The sequence below is a fragment of the Hordeum vulgare genome, chromosome 1H (genome assembly GCF_904849725.1).
Source record: "Hordeum vulgare subsp. vulgare chromosome 1H, MorexV3_pseudomolecules_assembly, whole genome shotgun sequence".
In the NCBI taxonomy this organism is placed as follows: Eukaryota; Viridiplantae; Streptophyta; class Magnoliopsida; order Poales; family Poaceae; genus Hordeum; species Hordeum vulgare.
The window spans coordinates 321002805-321019225 of NC_058518.1; positions in this window are offsets into that span (position 1 = coordinate 321002805).

Here is a 16421-nt window from a genome sequence, read left to right on the forward strand (position 1 = left end):
TTTTACTACGGATGTCGTGGGTGTAAGCCTGACAATAGATGTGTAGGGTACGAAAAGGATAGGCAGAGTCCCAGCTACGGCGAGGATGTATGAGTTCGGGCCCCTCTGCGGTGGAGGTAATAGCCCTACGTCTGAGTGCTCTCGGAGCTTGTTGTCGAGTGTAATATGGAATACAATGATTTTCTAACCCCTCTACCAGTGGGGGAGGGTGGCTTATATAGAGTGCGCTGCCCTCCACAACGGTTCTGGTACAGGGGTGGAGTAGTAGGGATTGAATGCATACGTTACAGGTAACGTATGCTCTAAATGCTAATAAATGCACCCGGAAACGTACGGCCGTTTCCCTCCAGAGAGGTTACGATGTACCGAGTGTAGCCAGTCGGTTAGCTTGGTATCCTCCGAATGCTAGTCTCCGACTGGATGGTTGAGGACCTGTTACCGACTAGATGATGGGGACTCCTTAATTCAGTCGGGACTGACTAAGGGCCTTGTCCTTTGTGAGGGGTAGTCCTTGGGTAGGACTTACATGGCAGGCCTATGACCCTACCCTAGGACTATGACCCCATCATTAGTCCCCGAATGGATTGGGGTTGAAACGACGAAGCGGTGCTTGAAGTTTGGATCCGACTGGAACAGATTTGGCTTGGGCGTTGCCTGCCTCGATCCATTTTATCTTTTCGGACCAACGATCCGAGTGGAAGTACTTGCGAAACAGACTGTCGGAAGCCGAGTGCTTCTGCAGCATCTTTTGACGCGACCGGTCAAGTGACAGCGGCGAATTTTCCGGGATCTTCAAATTTCGGTTTCTGCGCATCCAGCGGGGATGACGCCGGCGCGCTCGAGTAGCGCCTGACGCCTCGATTCTTGCGCCTTCAACTCCTCCGCTGATATCGCCGCGGCCGGTCGGGCGGATAAGGTTTCGGGACCACCCGCCAGTGACGCAGTCGGAACACTATTTAAATCTCGGCGGCGAGGCTTCTTCGTTACGCTCACCGAATCTTTCGCTCTCGCCTGCTCCGTCTTCCTTGCCGCCTCCAGCGCTCCTACACTCCTTCCTTCTCCTTCCTCCCGAGGGTTCGCCGTCGCCTCCATGACCAAGGGTCAGACCAGCAAGATGGAGGCGAGGAAGAAGAAGGGCAAGGCGGCGGCGCCTGCTCACCGGCGGCAACGGCCGCTGCAGGCGGTGTGGATTCAGGGCTACTTCCTCCCCTCCACGGTGACGGAGGGGGATCTGGTGCAGCTGGTGGAGCACGGAATGATCGTGCATAAGTCCTGGAGGCTGCCGACGGAGAACGAGGTCGAGCCGGCGCCCCGGGAGGGGGAGCGCGTCTTGCTTCTCAGCCACGTCTATCGAGGTTTTTCTTTGCCCCCGCATCCTTTCTTCAAGGGCATCATGAATCACTTCGGGGCCCAACTTCACCATTTTCCTCCGAATGCCATCGCCCATCTTTCTGCCTTTATAGTTTTGTGCGAGTGTTTCATCGGCTGCCCTCCCCATTGGGGTTTGTTCAAACACATCTTTTCCGCCAAATCCCAAACCATCAAACGACTTAGCAAGTCAGATGATAAGACGCATCTCCTCCAGCTCTAGGGGGGCTTAGGTTTCCAGAAAAAGAGTCGAAGTAGTTATCCTGCTCTTCAGTTAAGTGAGTCGGTCAGGAACTGGCAGTCGACGTGGTTCTACTGCCAGGATATCGCCTGTCCGAATGCGTCGACTGGGCTGCCTCCTTTTAGTTTAGATAGGCCCGCCCCACCTAAGCAACTCGCGCTCACAAGGGCGGAGAAGAACGACATCCAGCCTTTGGTCGGGGAGCTCGTGGATGTCGTCAGGAGGGGTGTCACTGGCATAGACTTGCTGGAGGTCTTCCTCGGTCGGCGTATCCAGCCCTTGCAGGCTCGCGACCACGCCATGTGGCATTATACGGGGCCCGAGGATTCCACTCGGACCAACGTCGTGGGCGTGACTGAGGAGAGGGTGACCTCGTGGGTGCTTTAGATCACAGGCCCCTGCGAGAATCCCAAAGGATCTCGGTGAGTGAAGCCCTTCTGCGCGGATAACCCTCCTCCGAATCAGGTAAGTGGCACTTGTCGAGTGCTCCTAACTGTCTTAATCTTGTCGTTTGCTTGAATCTCTGTGTGATGTCTGATGTCGCCGACTAAATTTTATGCAGGAGTGGACCAATTGGTTTTCTCCCGTCTCGAACGGGAACCCGGCCATGGAGGAGGAAGGCAGCCAGGAGGGCAGCGTGGAGAGCGCTAAATATGTCTCCGACAGTGGGGAGTCGGAGGAAGAGACGAGCGAGGAAGAGGTGGAAGACGAAGAGCAAGACTCGCTGCCTCCGCAAACAGAGCATCGGACCAAGCGTCGACACGAGCCTGCCGTTCCCTCGGCCCCTCCAACATCTTCGAGTGCTCCGCCCACTGCCCTGGTGGTCCCAAGTGCTCGGAGCACCAAAAGGGCAAGGGATGCTGCCGCTGAGCCTGCGGGTCAGTCTTCCAAGGCGGCCAAACCGAGTGGGTCCAAACCTCGGAAGGCTCTGCCGCGGATGAGGGTTGCTGTCCCCGTCACCTCCACGTAAGTGTATCGATCTTCTAATTTCTTCTGATATCCGAGTGAATTCTTGTTCATTGGTCGAATGGATTTCACTCGACAGAGTCGCTACTTCTGCCACCTCTCCGGCGCGCCAAGAAGATGACCCCATGGACACGGACAACGTCGTCTCGTCCCAGCCAGGTGCGTTGTAGTGACTCCGAGTGTTTTATTCTATCATAGGTTCTCCCTCTTTCTTTTTCTGAGACCTCGTGTCATTCGGCCTGTCAGGGGCGATTTGCCTGGACGAGGGCGACCAGGGGAGAGCCGACCCAGCTGTGGAGCCTGTTCTTGAGGCTGCTCCTCCTACTGCCGCTCTCGCCGCCAATGTGCTGCCGACTGAGGCGCTGCCACAGACTGAACTAGTGCTGGTGGATGAGGAGCCGACTGGGGCGGGCCTTGGGATGCCTCAGGAACCTCCGACGATTCCAGGCTCGTCGAATGCTGAATTCAACATCCAGCGTCTTCCGGAGGAGTAGGTGGGAGCGGCCAAGGGGGCTATGGTGCAGGCGGAGCTGATGGCTGGAGAAGCCAAGAGGGCCTACGACTCCGTTGCGGCCTTGTACCAGCGGAGCTTGGAGCTGCGGGATGATATCCGAGTAAGTGGTCTAGTAAGTATTTACTTTTCTCCTATAACCCACTGGGTGTTCTTGAATAGCAGCTGTTGTTTGCAATGGGTTCACTCTGAGTGAACCCAGTGGGTGTAGTCCCCGAGACTTCTGTCGAGTGCTTGCACCAGCAGTTGTCTTTATACATATTGTCTTTGCTTTGGTCAGGTCTATAAATAACATGACCGACTGCTAGCAGTTGTGGCACTCGGAGTGCACTTTCTGTAAGATTCTCCGAGAGTAAGTTGTACTCAGGTCGGGTAGTATTGGCCTCGTAGGCGTAGGGGGTAACATGCAGCTCAATAGGGCGGGCCTGCTTGAGTTGCATGCCAGTGGGGTCACTCTTAGTGAACCCACTGGGTGTAGTCCCCGAGACCGCTGTCGACTGCTTGCGTCGGCAGGGGTCTGAAGAACTTAGACTTTTAACTGTTGAACTTTCTGATTGTCCCTTGGTGCTTGGTGGCAGAAAACTTGTGAAATGGGGACGGCCTATGAGGCTCTCAGAGCGGAGAGGAACCAGTTCGCTGGTGAGCTTGATGCGGCTATGCTCGCAATGGCCGGCATGAAGGATGCTCTGGAGGGACGAGAGAAGTCCTTGGAGCAGGCTCGGGAAGCGAACAAGGTGTTGACTGAGGAAGTGGAAAAGATGGGTAAACAGAGGACTGCTCTGATGGGTCAGATGGACGTGCTGAACAAACAATGTAGGGCACAGGAAAAATATGTCAGCGACTGGGCTCGGCAGATGATGACGCGTCTGGCTGGTAAGTCCTGCTTTTTCCGAGTGGTTGTGTTATGCGCGTCACACTCGGCACTTATTGTTTGTTTGTCCTATTGTCGCAGATTTTTGCTTTGACGCCGAAGCTGAAGCAGCTGACGTGGAGCGGTCGATTCTTGAGAACGTTCCACTCGGCGACGACGCCAATCGGGATCTGCTCCGTGCGCACATCCGTGTGGGCGAAGTTGGTCCTTTCATCGGTCGACTGAGAGAAGTCGTTGGCCGAATCGACAAGGAGCTTTGGCCAGAAGATGAGTCGCGGCAGAAGATGGAGAACCTGATGACCCGACTGGAGGAGATTCCCAACCGAGTGCAGTCGTGGAAGAAATCTGCAGCTCGTTGCGATGCAGATGTTGCTCTGTCCTTGGTCCGAGTCCATTGCAAGGAGGTGCGTGAGGAGAAGCTGAAGACACTGAAGGTCGCCAACACGAAGAAGCTTCGATTCGAAGACTTCATGGAGACGTTCCTTGAGAGTGCTACCCGCATCGCCGACGGAATCGACTTGGACACCTTCGTGGAGCCCTCCAGTCCTGGCGCCGACCCAGCTGACGCATAAGAAAACTTTATCCTCGGTATGCCGAGTGTTTATCTGTAAGGTACTTTGGCCACTGCTGTTGGCCGTCACATTCTTAGATCGGTGCGGGTAAGCTTGATCCGCACCGAGTGAAGTATCTTTGCTAGAGCTTTGAATCGAATTTTTGCTCTTCTGTTGCAATGTTGATTCGAGTTTTTGTTTGGCGTTTCTTGGTGAAGCCAAAGGCAAACATTCGGAACATGTTAGTTGTTTTGACATCTGCGTGAACCTCATTGAGGGTCCGTTGAATTCCCTAAGTCCCCGAGTGTGACGTTAAGAGTACACTCGGAGAAGGTTAATACTTAGGCGATTCTTGATCGCAGCTAAGCTCCCGAGTGTGACGTTAAGAGTACACTCGGAGAAGGTTAATACTTAGGCGATTCTTGATCGCAGCTAAGCTCCCGAGTGTGACGTTAAGAGTACACTCGGAGAAGGTTAATACTTAGGCGATTCTTGATCGTAGCTAAGCTCCCGAGTGTGCCGTGAAGTGCACACTCGGAGAAGGTTAATACTTAGGCGATTCTGGATCGTAGCTAAGCTCCCGAGTGTGACGTGTAGTGCACACTCGGAGAAGGTTAATACTTAGGCGATTCTGGATCGCGGCTAAGCCCCCGAGTGTGACGTGTAGCGCACACTCGGAGAAGGTTAATACTTAGGCGATGCTGGATCGCGGCTAAGCCCCCGAGTGTGACGTGTAGTGCACACTTGGAGAAGGTTAATACTTAGGCGATGCTGGATCACAGCTAAGCCCCCGAGTGTGACGTGTAGTGCACACTCGGAGAAGGTTAATACTTAGGCGATGCTGGATCGTAGCTAAGCCCCCGAGTGTGACGTGTAGTGCACACTCGGAGAAGGTTAATACTTAGGCGATGCTGGATCGCAGCTAAGCCCCCGAGTGTGACGTGAAGTGCACACTCGGAGAAGGTTAATACTTAGGCGATTCTGGATCGCAGCTAAGCCCCCGAGTGTGACGTTAAGTGCACACTCGGAGAAAGGTAAATACTTAGGCGATGCTGGATCGCGGCTAAGCCCCCGAGTGTGACGTGTAGTGCACACTCGGAGAAAGTTAATACTTAGGCGATGCTGGATCGCAGCTAAGCCCCCGAGTGTGACGTGAAGTGCACACTCGGAGAAAGTTAATACTTAGGCGATGCTGGATCGCAGCTAAGCCCCCGAGTGTGACGTTAAGTGCACACTCGGAGAAAGTTAATACTTAGGCGATTCTGGATCGCAGCTAAGCCTTTTTTTTAGACCGGAGTCTGCGACCGCGGAAGAACTTTGAACCTGCAAAAAACTCAATCTGCTTTGTATTATTTCACCAATACTTGTTCTTTACATTGCTTCAGTCGATGGTCACGTGTAGAAGCGCTTCAGGAGATCTCTGTTCCATGCACGCGGCTCGTCTGTCTCCCTCTCGATGTTGTAGAGTCTGTATGCTCTGTTGTTCAGCACCTTGGAGATGATGAAGGGTCCTTCCCAAGCCGGAGCCAACTTGTGAGGTCTTTGCTGATCCACTCGGAGCACCAGGTCGCCTGCTTGGAACGTGCGACTTCTGACGTGGCGTGCATGAAAACGCCACAGATTTTGTTGATAAATGGTCGAGCGAGTTAGTGCCATCTCGTGCTCCTCCTCCAGGAGATCCACTCCGTCTTGCCTTGCTTGTTGTACTTCGGCTTCGGAGAAGAGTTCGACTCGTGGCGCATTGTGAAGCAAGTCACTCGGAAGGACCGCTTCTGCTCCGTAAACGAGGAAGAACGGTGATCGCCCTGTAGATCTGTTCGGGGTTGTGCGAAGTCCCCAAAGCACTTAAGGTAGCTCGGTAACCCAAGCGCCAGCGGCATGTCCTATCTCTCGCAGGAGTCGGGGCTTCAAACCTTGCAAAATAAGTCCGTTTGCCAGCTCTGCTTGTCCATTGGACTGGGGATGCGGTACGGAAGCAAAATCCACTCGGATGCCTTGGCTTGTACAGAAACCTTTGAATCTGTCCGAGTCAAAGTTTGTCCCGTTGTCCGTGATTATGCTGTGAGGAACACCAAATCTAAAGATGATGTCCCTGACAAACTTGACGGCTATTGAGGCGTCGAGCTTCTTGATGGGCTTCACTTCGATCCATTTCGTGAACTTGTCGACTGCCACCAACAGATGTGTGTATCCACCTTGGCCTGTCTTGAATGGGCCGACTGTATCTAATCCCCACACTGCAAACGGCCACACAAGAGGGATCGTCTTCAACGCAGACGTCGGCTTGTGGGACTTGTTGGAGTAGAACTGGCAGCCCTCACATCGGTCAACCATGTCTTTAGCCGTCTCGTTTGCCTGCAGCCAAAAGAAACCAGCTCTGAACGCCTTGGCGACGATTGCTCTAGAAGAAGCGTGATGACCGCAGGTTCCCGAGTGAATATCCTCCAGGATCAGTTGCCCCTCCTCTGGGGAGATGCATCGTTGAGGAACGCCTGAGACGCTTTCCTTGTACAATTGGCCATCGATGACAGTGAATGACTTCGACCTGCGGACTATCTGCCTGGCTTGGACTTCGTCTTCTGGAAGTTCTTGCCTCAAGATATATGCAATGATCGGCATAGTCCAATCGGGAATGACAGCCAGAATCTCCATGACCAGATCAACCACAACAGGTACATCGACTTCAGTCGGATCTGTTGTGCTCTTGGGTTGTACTGGTTCCTCTGTGAAAGGATCTTCTTTGAACGAGGGGAGGTGGAGGTGCTCGAGGCAGACGTCACTCGGGACTGGTCTCCGAGTGGATCCGAGTTTTGCTAACTCATCAGCTGCTTGGTTCTTCAGTCTTGGAACATGGTGAAGTTGTAGACCTTCAAACTTCTTCTCAAGCTTCCTCACTGCATTGTAGTATGTAGTCAGGGTGGGGTTTTTGACGGCCCACTCTTTCATCACTTGATTGACCACCAAATCCGAATCGCCGTAGACCATCAGGCGACGGACGCCGAGTGAGATGGCCATACGCAACCCGTAGAGGAGAGCTTCATATTCTGCCTCGTTGTTGGAGGAATCAAAGTGTATCTGTAGCACGTACTTGAGCTTGTCGCCCTTTGGCGATATGATCACAACGCCAGCGCCGGAGCCATTCAACATCTTGGACCCATCGAAGAACATTGTCCAATGGGCCGAGCAGATGTGGGTCGGTTGCTGTTGTTCTACCCATTCTGCTATGAAGTCAGCCAGAGCTTGAGACTTAATAGCTTTCTTGGCCTCGAACTTGATATCGCAGTACAACATCTCCATCGCCCACTTCGCCACTCGGCCTGACCCATCTCGATTGTGGAGAATTTCCAACAATGGAGCATCAGAAATGACAGACACCGAGTGGTCTTGGAAATAATGGGCCACCTTCTTCGCAGTCATGTAAATCCCGTAGATAAGTTTTTGATAGTGGGGATACCTCTGCTTGGAAGGGGTCAGGACTTCGGAGATGTAGTACACTGGCCGCTGAACTTTGTATGCTTTGCCTTCTTCTTCTCGTTCGACTGTAAGAACAGTATTGAGCACTTGATTTGTAGCCGCGATATACAGAAGAAGGGGCTCTTTACTGAGCGGAGCAGTAAGAACCGGCTGGGTGGAAAGTAGGACTTTGAGGTCGTCGAATGCGACTTGGGCTTCATCTGTCCACTCGGAAGTATCTGATTTCTTCATGAGTCGGTACAGAGGAAGTGCTTTTTAGCCGAGTCGACTGATGAACCTGCTCAAAGCCGCTAGGCAACCTGTGAGCCGTTGAACATCGTGTATTCTGACCGGCCTCTCCATTCGGACGATGGTCCCGATCTTTTCGGGGTTGACATCGATCCCTCGTTCGGAAACGAAGAAACCGAGTAACTTTCCGCTGGGAACACCGAATGAACATTTGGCGGGGTTGAGCTTGATATCGTACCTACGAAGGTTGGCGAATGTTTCTGCTAGGTCAGTCAGCAGGTCGGAACCTTTGCGTGACTTGACTACGATATCATCCATATATGCCTCCACATTCCGACCGATCTGATCGAGGAGACATTTTTGGATCATGCGCAGAAAGGTAGCTCCTGCATTCTTCAGACCGAACGGCATAGTGATGTAGCAGAAGCACCCGAATGGGGTGATGAAGGCTGTTTTTAACTCGTCGGGACCATACAGACGGATCTGATGATAGCCCGAGTAGGCATCGAGAAATGACAGACGCTCGCAACCCGCAGTCGAATCGACAATTTGATCTATGCGGGGGAGCGGAAAATGGTCTTTCGGGCAGACCTTATTGAGATGCTTGAAGTCGATGCACATTCGGAGCGACTTGTCCTTCTTGGGCACCATGACGACATTGGCGAGCCACTCGGAGTGGTGAACCTCGCGAATGAAGTTGGCTGCCAGCAGCTTGGCCACCTCTTCCCCGATTGCCTTCCTCTTGTGCGCGGCGGACCGGCGCAGGCGCTCTCGGACAGGCCGAGCCGTGGAATCCACGTGCAATCGGTGCTCAGCCAACTCCCTGGGTACACCTGGCATGTCGGAGGGTTTCCATGCGAAGATGTCTCAGTTCTCACGGAGGAATTGGGTGAGCTCGGCTTCCTATTTAGGATCGAGGGTGGTGGAGATGTTCGTCGGGGCAGCAGTGGCGTCCGTTGGGTGGATGCTGACCTTCTTCGTCTCTCCCGCCGACTGAAATGCAGACTCTGAAGCTGGCTTCTTCAAGCGCATCAGGTCGGCGGGGTCGACTGTTTTCTTGTACTCGTCCAGCTTGAGGACGGCCATCTGCTGGTCGGCGATTCTTGATCCCTGCTGCAGACACTCTTCAGCCCACTGCCGATTACCTGTGATGGTGATCACACCCTTCGGGCCTGGCATCTTCAGCTTCAGTTATACGTAACATGGACGGGCCATGAAGTGCGCATACGCGGGCGACCCAGAATTGCGTGATAAGCGCTCTGGAAGTCAACCACTTTGAATGTCAGCTTTTCCTTGCGGAAGTTCTTGTCGGAGCCAAAAACGACGTCCAACGCGATCTGGCCGAGTGATTTGGCCTTCCGTCCAGGGACGACTCCGTGGAACTGCATGCTGCTCTCGCTGAGTTTGGACATCGGGATGCCCATCCCCTTGAGGGTGTCGGCATACATGATGTTCAAGCCGCTGCCGCCATCCATGAGGACTTTGCGCAGTCGGACTCCTTCTACCACCGGGTCGACGACCAGGGCCTGTCTTCCCGGGTGGGTACATGTGCCGGATGATCGGACTGGTCGAAGGTGATCGCAGTCTGAGACCATTTGAGGAACTTGGGGTTGGCAGGGGTGGCCATGTTCACCTCTCTGTTCACCAGCTTCAGTCGGCTCTTGCTCTCGACGTCAGCAAAGATCATCAGGGTTGCATGGACTTGGGGGAACGGATCCTCCTTATCCTCCTCATCCTGTTCATGGTCCTTCTCACTCGGTTGCCCTTCGTTGAACCCCTGGATCAGGAGGCGACACTGTTGAGTGGTATGCTTCGCATATATGGGGTTGCCTTCTTCATCCATCTTCGTATGAACCGGACATGGCTGGTCCAGGATGGGGTTATTGAACTGCTTATTCTTGGGGGTGAACCGAGCCTTCCCTTTGCCCTTGAACTTGGCATTGGTTACGGTTGCAGCTTCTGCTTGCGGAGCGGTTGGAGCTTTCTGCTTCTACTTCCGAGTGTTGCCCCCATCGCCATCAACGACTGTTTTGTGCTTGTCACTTCGGATGCGGTCCTCTTCTTCACCATTTGCATAGTGTGTTGCTATCTCCATCATCTTGCTCATGGAGATGTCGCCTGTTCGGTCGAACTTCAGGTACAGATCCCTGTACCGCACGCCTACCTTGAAGGCGCAGACTGCTTGATGCTCGGTGACGTTCTCCACCGTTTGATAGAGAGTTGTCTAGCGCTGGATGAAGTCACGTAGGGGCTCATTCTGCTTCTGGACGCAGTGCTGGAGCTCCACAAGGCCAGCAGGGCGCTTGCACGTCCCTTCGAAGGTCCTGCTGAACACTCGGGCCAGATCTGCCCAACTGTAGATGCTTGAGGGGGCCAACTGATTCAGCCACGCTCACGCCGAGCCGTCGAGCATCAGAGGGAGGTGCTTCATGGCGACATGGTCGTCCCCTCCTCCAATCTGGACTACCACTCGGTAGTCATCCAGCCACGTTTCTGGCTTGGACTCTCCTGTGAACTTGCTAATTCCCATCGCCAATCGGAAGTTGGGAGGGATGTCAGCCGAACGGATGGCTCGACTAAAACACTCGGGACCAGAAACGGTGGCCCTGCTTCCACTCGAACGGTCGATATCGCGACCATCGCGGTGGGCCCGACCTCTGTCGACCCTCCGCTGGGCGATATGCCCTCTTGCGTCGGGCCTTGGGTCGTAAGTGTCACCGACTGAACGCCGATCATCATGATGTCGGGACCCATAGGGCCCACCCCGCGGAGGGGTGCGTGAGCGGCGGCGATCTTCATGAATCATGGAATGGCTGCCTCCCCTGTGGCGCTGATGGGAACCAGGGCTGTGAACCGAACGATGCGTATTCGCGTGGACGGAACTATTATAGATCCGGTTGTGTGACTGGGAGACCGCCGAATTCTGCAGATGCGCCATGTGCAACAGGGCGCGGATCTGCTCGATCCCCCTTCCTGCCTCTGAATCAGTCGGCTGGAGGGAATCGGCTATCTTGGCAGCTGCAGCCAAGTTGAGGAGGGGTGTGCGGAACAGCTCCACGTTGCTCCGCCGAGTGTGCCGACTAGCAGAACGGCGAGGTGGACGACGTGCGCCGGACGCTTCGCCGATCTCGTGCTCGTTCCGGCCGGCCTGACGGGGATCTTCATGGGAAATGGCCATGTGTACTTCTGCTGCAGGCCCGTGACCCGCGTACTCGGAAGGAAACTCAGTCGCAACCGAGCCCGAGCGCTGGGACAGCGGGGCAACCACAACTGACTCTAGAACCGCCACTTGTGAAGATGCGTTCTGGCGCGCCTGGGCGTGTTACACCCAACGCTGGAGCCGCGGACGGCGGGACCGCTTGACGCGGCGCATGACGGCGGTGAAGGTCGACACCGGAGCCGACTGCTGGAGAAGAAGAATGCCGCGGGCGCCGGCACGGATGTGCGTAGCCCCGCGATGGGGAAGCGCCTCGACGTCGAGGGGCGCATCCCGAAGCCACGCCGAATCGTCGACGATGAAGGAGAGAGCGCCGAAGAAGATCTGGTGACCCATGCTCGAACCTCCACCGGACGACATGACGAAAGGAAGTAGTCGCAAACTCGCCGGAAGTCGCTTAGACGCCTGCCCCAAGGTGGGCGCCAACTGTCGTGGGTATAAGCCTGACAGTAGATGTGCAGGGTACGAAAAGGATGGGCAGAGTCCTAGCTACGGCGAGGATGTATGAGTTCGGGCCCCTCTGCGGTGGATGTAATAGCCCTACGTCTCAGTGCTCTCGGAGCTTGTTGTCGAGTGTAATATGGAATACAATGATTTTCTAACCCCTCTTCGAGTGGGGGAGGGTGGCTTATATAGAGTGCGCCGCCCTCCACAACGGTTCTGGTACAGGGGTGGAGTAGTGGGGATTGAATGCGTACGTTACAGGTAACGTATGCTCTAAATGCTAATAAATGCACCAGGAAACGTACGGCCGTTTCCCTCCAGAGAGGTTACGATGTACCGAGTGTAGCCAGTCGGTTAGCTTGGTATCCTCCGAATGCTAGTCTCCGACTGGATGGTTGAGGATATGTTACCGACTGGATGATGGGGACTCCTTAATTCAGTCGGGACTGACTAAGGGCCTTGTCCTTTGTGAGGGGTAGTCCTTGGGTAGGACCTACATGGCATGCCTATGACCCTACCCTAGGACTATGACCCCATCAACGGACTCTTGAATAGATCGATCAGAAAGAATAACTTTGTGGTGGTTTCGTAGCCGACAATAATCTCTTCGTTTGTTCTCCGCTATTAGTGACTTTGGAGTGACTCTTTGTTGCATGTTGAAGGCTAGTTATATCATCCAATTATGTTATCATTGTTGAGAGAACTTCACTAGTGAAAGTATGAACCCTAGGCCTTGTTCCCACGCATTGCAATACCGTTCGTGCTCACTTTTGTTACCAGTTACTTTGCTGTTTTTGTAATTTTAGATTACAGAAACCTATATCTACCATCCATATTGCACTTGTATCGCCATCTCTTCGCTGAACTAGTGCACCTATAAAACTTACCATTGTATTGGGTGTGTTGGGGACACAAGAGACTCTTTGTTATTTGGTTGCAGGGTTGCTTGAGAGAGACCATCTTCATCCTACGCCTCCCGCGGATTGATAAACCTTAGGTCACCCACTTGAGGGAAAATTGCTACTGTCCTACAAACCTCTGCACTTGGAGGTCCAACAACGTCTACAAGGAGAAGGTTGCGTAGTAGACATCAAGCTATTTTCTGGCGCCGTTGTCGGGGAGGTTAGCGCTTGAAGGTATATCTTTAGATCTTGCAATTGAACCTTTTTGTTTCTTGTTCGTTCTCTAGAAAACTACAAAAAAATGGAATTGAGGATGCCTCATATGCTCCATCTTTTCAACGTCTTTCGTGAGCATGATGGGAAGGAAAATTGTGCTCAAGTGCTGAAAGAAGAATTACATAGAATGCTTGGCATAGAATATGTGAATGATGAGCATGATTGCAATGTTGTTAGCATGAATTATTTGAATACCCATGATGCTAATGATATGCAAAGCCACAAGCTTGGGGATGCTATATTTGATGAAGATGATCTTTTTTAGTTCTTCCACTTTGAAAGATCAAAATCGATTTGATGAAAGCATGCCCCCTATCTATGATGATTATTGTGAGGATACTTATGCTATAAAGAAGAGGGATGATAAAACTTGTCATACTCTTGAGAACCCCTTTGCTAAACCTTGCTTTTTCATTGTGGACACAATTTGTAGTGCTCAAGTCTTTTACGATACTCCCACTACTATTCTTGAGAATAGATTTCCTTATCTGGAGAGTAGTAAAATTCCTATGCTTGTAGAGCATGAAAAGAAAGCCTTAGGTGCTGGTTATATTGTTGAATTCATTCATGATGCTACTGAAAATTACTATGAGAGAGGATCATATGCTTCTACTTATTGTAATAGTATCAAGCTTCCTCTCCATGTGTTGAAATTTTTGAAGCTATGCTTGTTTTGCCTTCCTATGCTAGTTGATTATTGCTCCAACAAGTTGTTTGTTCACAAAATCCCTATGCATAGGAAGTGGGTTAGACTTAAATGTGCTAGCCATATGCTCCATGATGCTCTCGTTGTGCTTCAATCCTTATCTTTTATGTGAGCATCATTGAAATCATCATGCCTAGCTAAGGGTGTTAAACAATAGCGCTTGTTGGGAGGCAACCCAATGAATTTATTTTTTCCTTTTGATTTCTGTTTTGTTGCGTCCACACCATCATAATTCTGTTATTATTGTGTTCTTGTGTTTCTTTTTGTGTTTGAGCCAAGTAAAACCTTTATGACTAGTTTTGGTGATGGTTGTTTGATCTTGCTGGAAAAAGACAGAAACTTTTCGCTCACGAAATTATTTTTCATTTTTTCAGAAAGAGCTTTTGAGTTGATTCTTTTTTCTGCTGGTTGATATTCCTTTTGCCCAGGCATTCGTAAGTTTTCAGAAGTTTTGATGTACCAGAAGTATACGAAGTATACAGATTACTACAGTCTGGTCTGTTTTTGACAAATTCTGTTTTTGTTGAGTTGGTTGCTTGTTTTGATGAAACTATGGATAGTATCGGGGGGGGGGGGGTACTAGCCATGGAAAAGTGAGAATACAGTAATTTAACACCAATATAAATAGAAATCAAGATTTCTACAGTACCTAAAGAGGTGGTAGTTTGTTTTCTTGTGCTAATGTTATCACGAGTTTCTGTTTAAGTTTTGTGTTGTGAAGTTTTCAAGTTTTGGGTGATGCTCTCATGGACAAAGAGATAAGGAGTGGAAAGAGCTCAAGCTTGGGGATGCCCAAGGCATACCAATCCAAATTCAAGGACAACAAAAAGCCTAATCTTGGGGATGCCCCGGGAAGGCATCTCCTCTTTCGTCTTCAATCCATTGGTAACATTACTTGGAGCTGTATTTTTATTCACCACATGATATGTGTTTTGCTTGGAGCGTCATTTTATTTTGTTAGAATAAGGTACTTAGGATCTTAATTTCTTAGATGGGAGAGTCTCCACATAGCCAAATAGTTGTTCAACTACTCATTGAGCTTCGCTTATATCTTTTGGAGTAGTTTGTCTTTTGCTCTAGTGCTTCACTTATATCTTTGTAGAGCATTGCAATGGTTCTATTTTATAGAACTAGCTGAACTCTCGTGCTTCACTTAGATCATTTTTAGAGTCTTAAACAACATGGTACCTTGCTTAGGTTATGAATCTAGTCCTAATATGATATGCATCCAAAGAGGATACAAACATTCATATTCATGTGCATTGATTAGTAAGAGAAGTTTGATTCCTCTCAATTGGTTTTGAGATATGGATATGGTAATATTAGAGTTATGCTAGTAGGGTGTTGTGAATCTAGAAATACTTGTGTTGAACTTAGTGATTCCCATAGCATGCACGTATGGTGAACCACTATGTTAGGAAGTCGGAGCATAATTGATTTATTGACTGTCATCCGTTGTGTGGCGGTCGGGATCGTGCGATGGTTAACACCTACCAACCCTTCCCCTAGGAGTATGCGTTTAGCATCTTGTTTCGATTACTAATAAAAACTTTCACAATAAGTATATGAGTTCTTCATGACTAATGTGAGTCCATGGTATAGATGCACTTTCACCTTCCACCATTGCTAGTCTCTCTAGTACCGCGCAACTTTCGCCGGTGCACAAACCCACCATATACCTTCCTCAAAACAGCCACCATACCTACCTATTATGGCATTTTCATAGCCATTCCGAGATATATTGCCATGAAACTCCCACCGTTCCGTCTCATGACTTGTGTCATCACTCTTATATTGCCATTGCATGATCGTAAGATAGCTAGCGAGATGTTTCAACGTCATACGCCAAGCTAGATCGTTGCACATCCCGGTACACTGCCGGATGCATTTCCTATAGAGTCATCATCGTTCTGAGCTTTGAGCTGTGAGTAAATAAAAGTGTGATGATCATCATTATTAGAGCATTGTCCCATATGAGGAAATAAAAAAAGAGGCCAAAGAGCCCAAATAAAAAAAAGGACAGAAAAAAGAGAGAGGCCCAAGAGCCCAAATAAAAAAAGAGAGAAAAAGAGAGAAGGGACAATGCTACTATCTTTTTCCACACTTGTGCTTCATAATATCACCATGTTCTTCATGATTGAGAGCCTCTCGTTTCGTCACCACCATATGCTAGTGGGAATCTTCATTATATAACTTGGCTTGTATATTCCAATGATGGGCTTCCTCAAAATTGCCCTAGGTCTTCGTGAGCAAGCAAGTTGGATGCACATCCACTAGTTCTCCTTTTGAGCTTTCACATACTTATAGCTCTAGTGCATCCTTTGTATGTTAGTCCCTACTCATTCACATTGATATCTATTACTGGGCATCTCCATAGCCCTTTGATACGTCAAGTCAATGTGACCATCTCCTCCCATTTTGTCTCACAACCACCACCACACTCTATTCCATTTATAGTGCTATATCCATGGCTCATGCTCATGTATTGCGTGATAGTTACAAAAGGTTTGAGAAAGTAAGAGTGCGAAAATAATTACTTGGCCAATACCGGGGTTGTGCATGATTTAAATTCGTTGTGTGGGGATGATGTAGCATAGCCAAACTATATGATTTTGTAGGGATAACTTTCTTTGGCCTTGTTATTTCAAAAGTTCATGATTACTTTG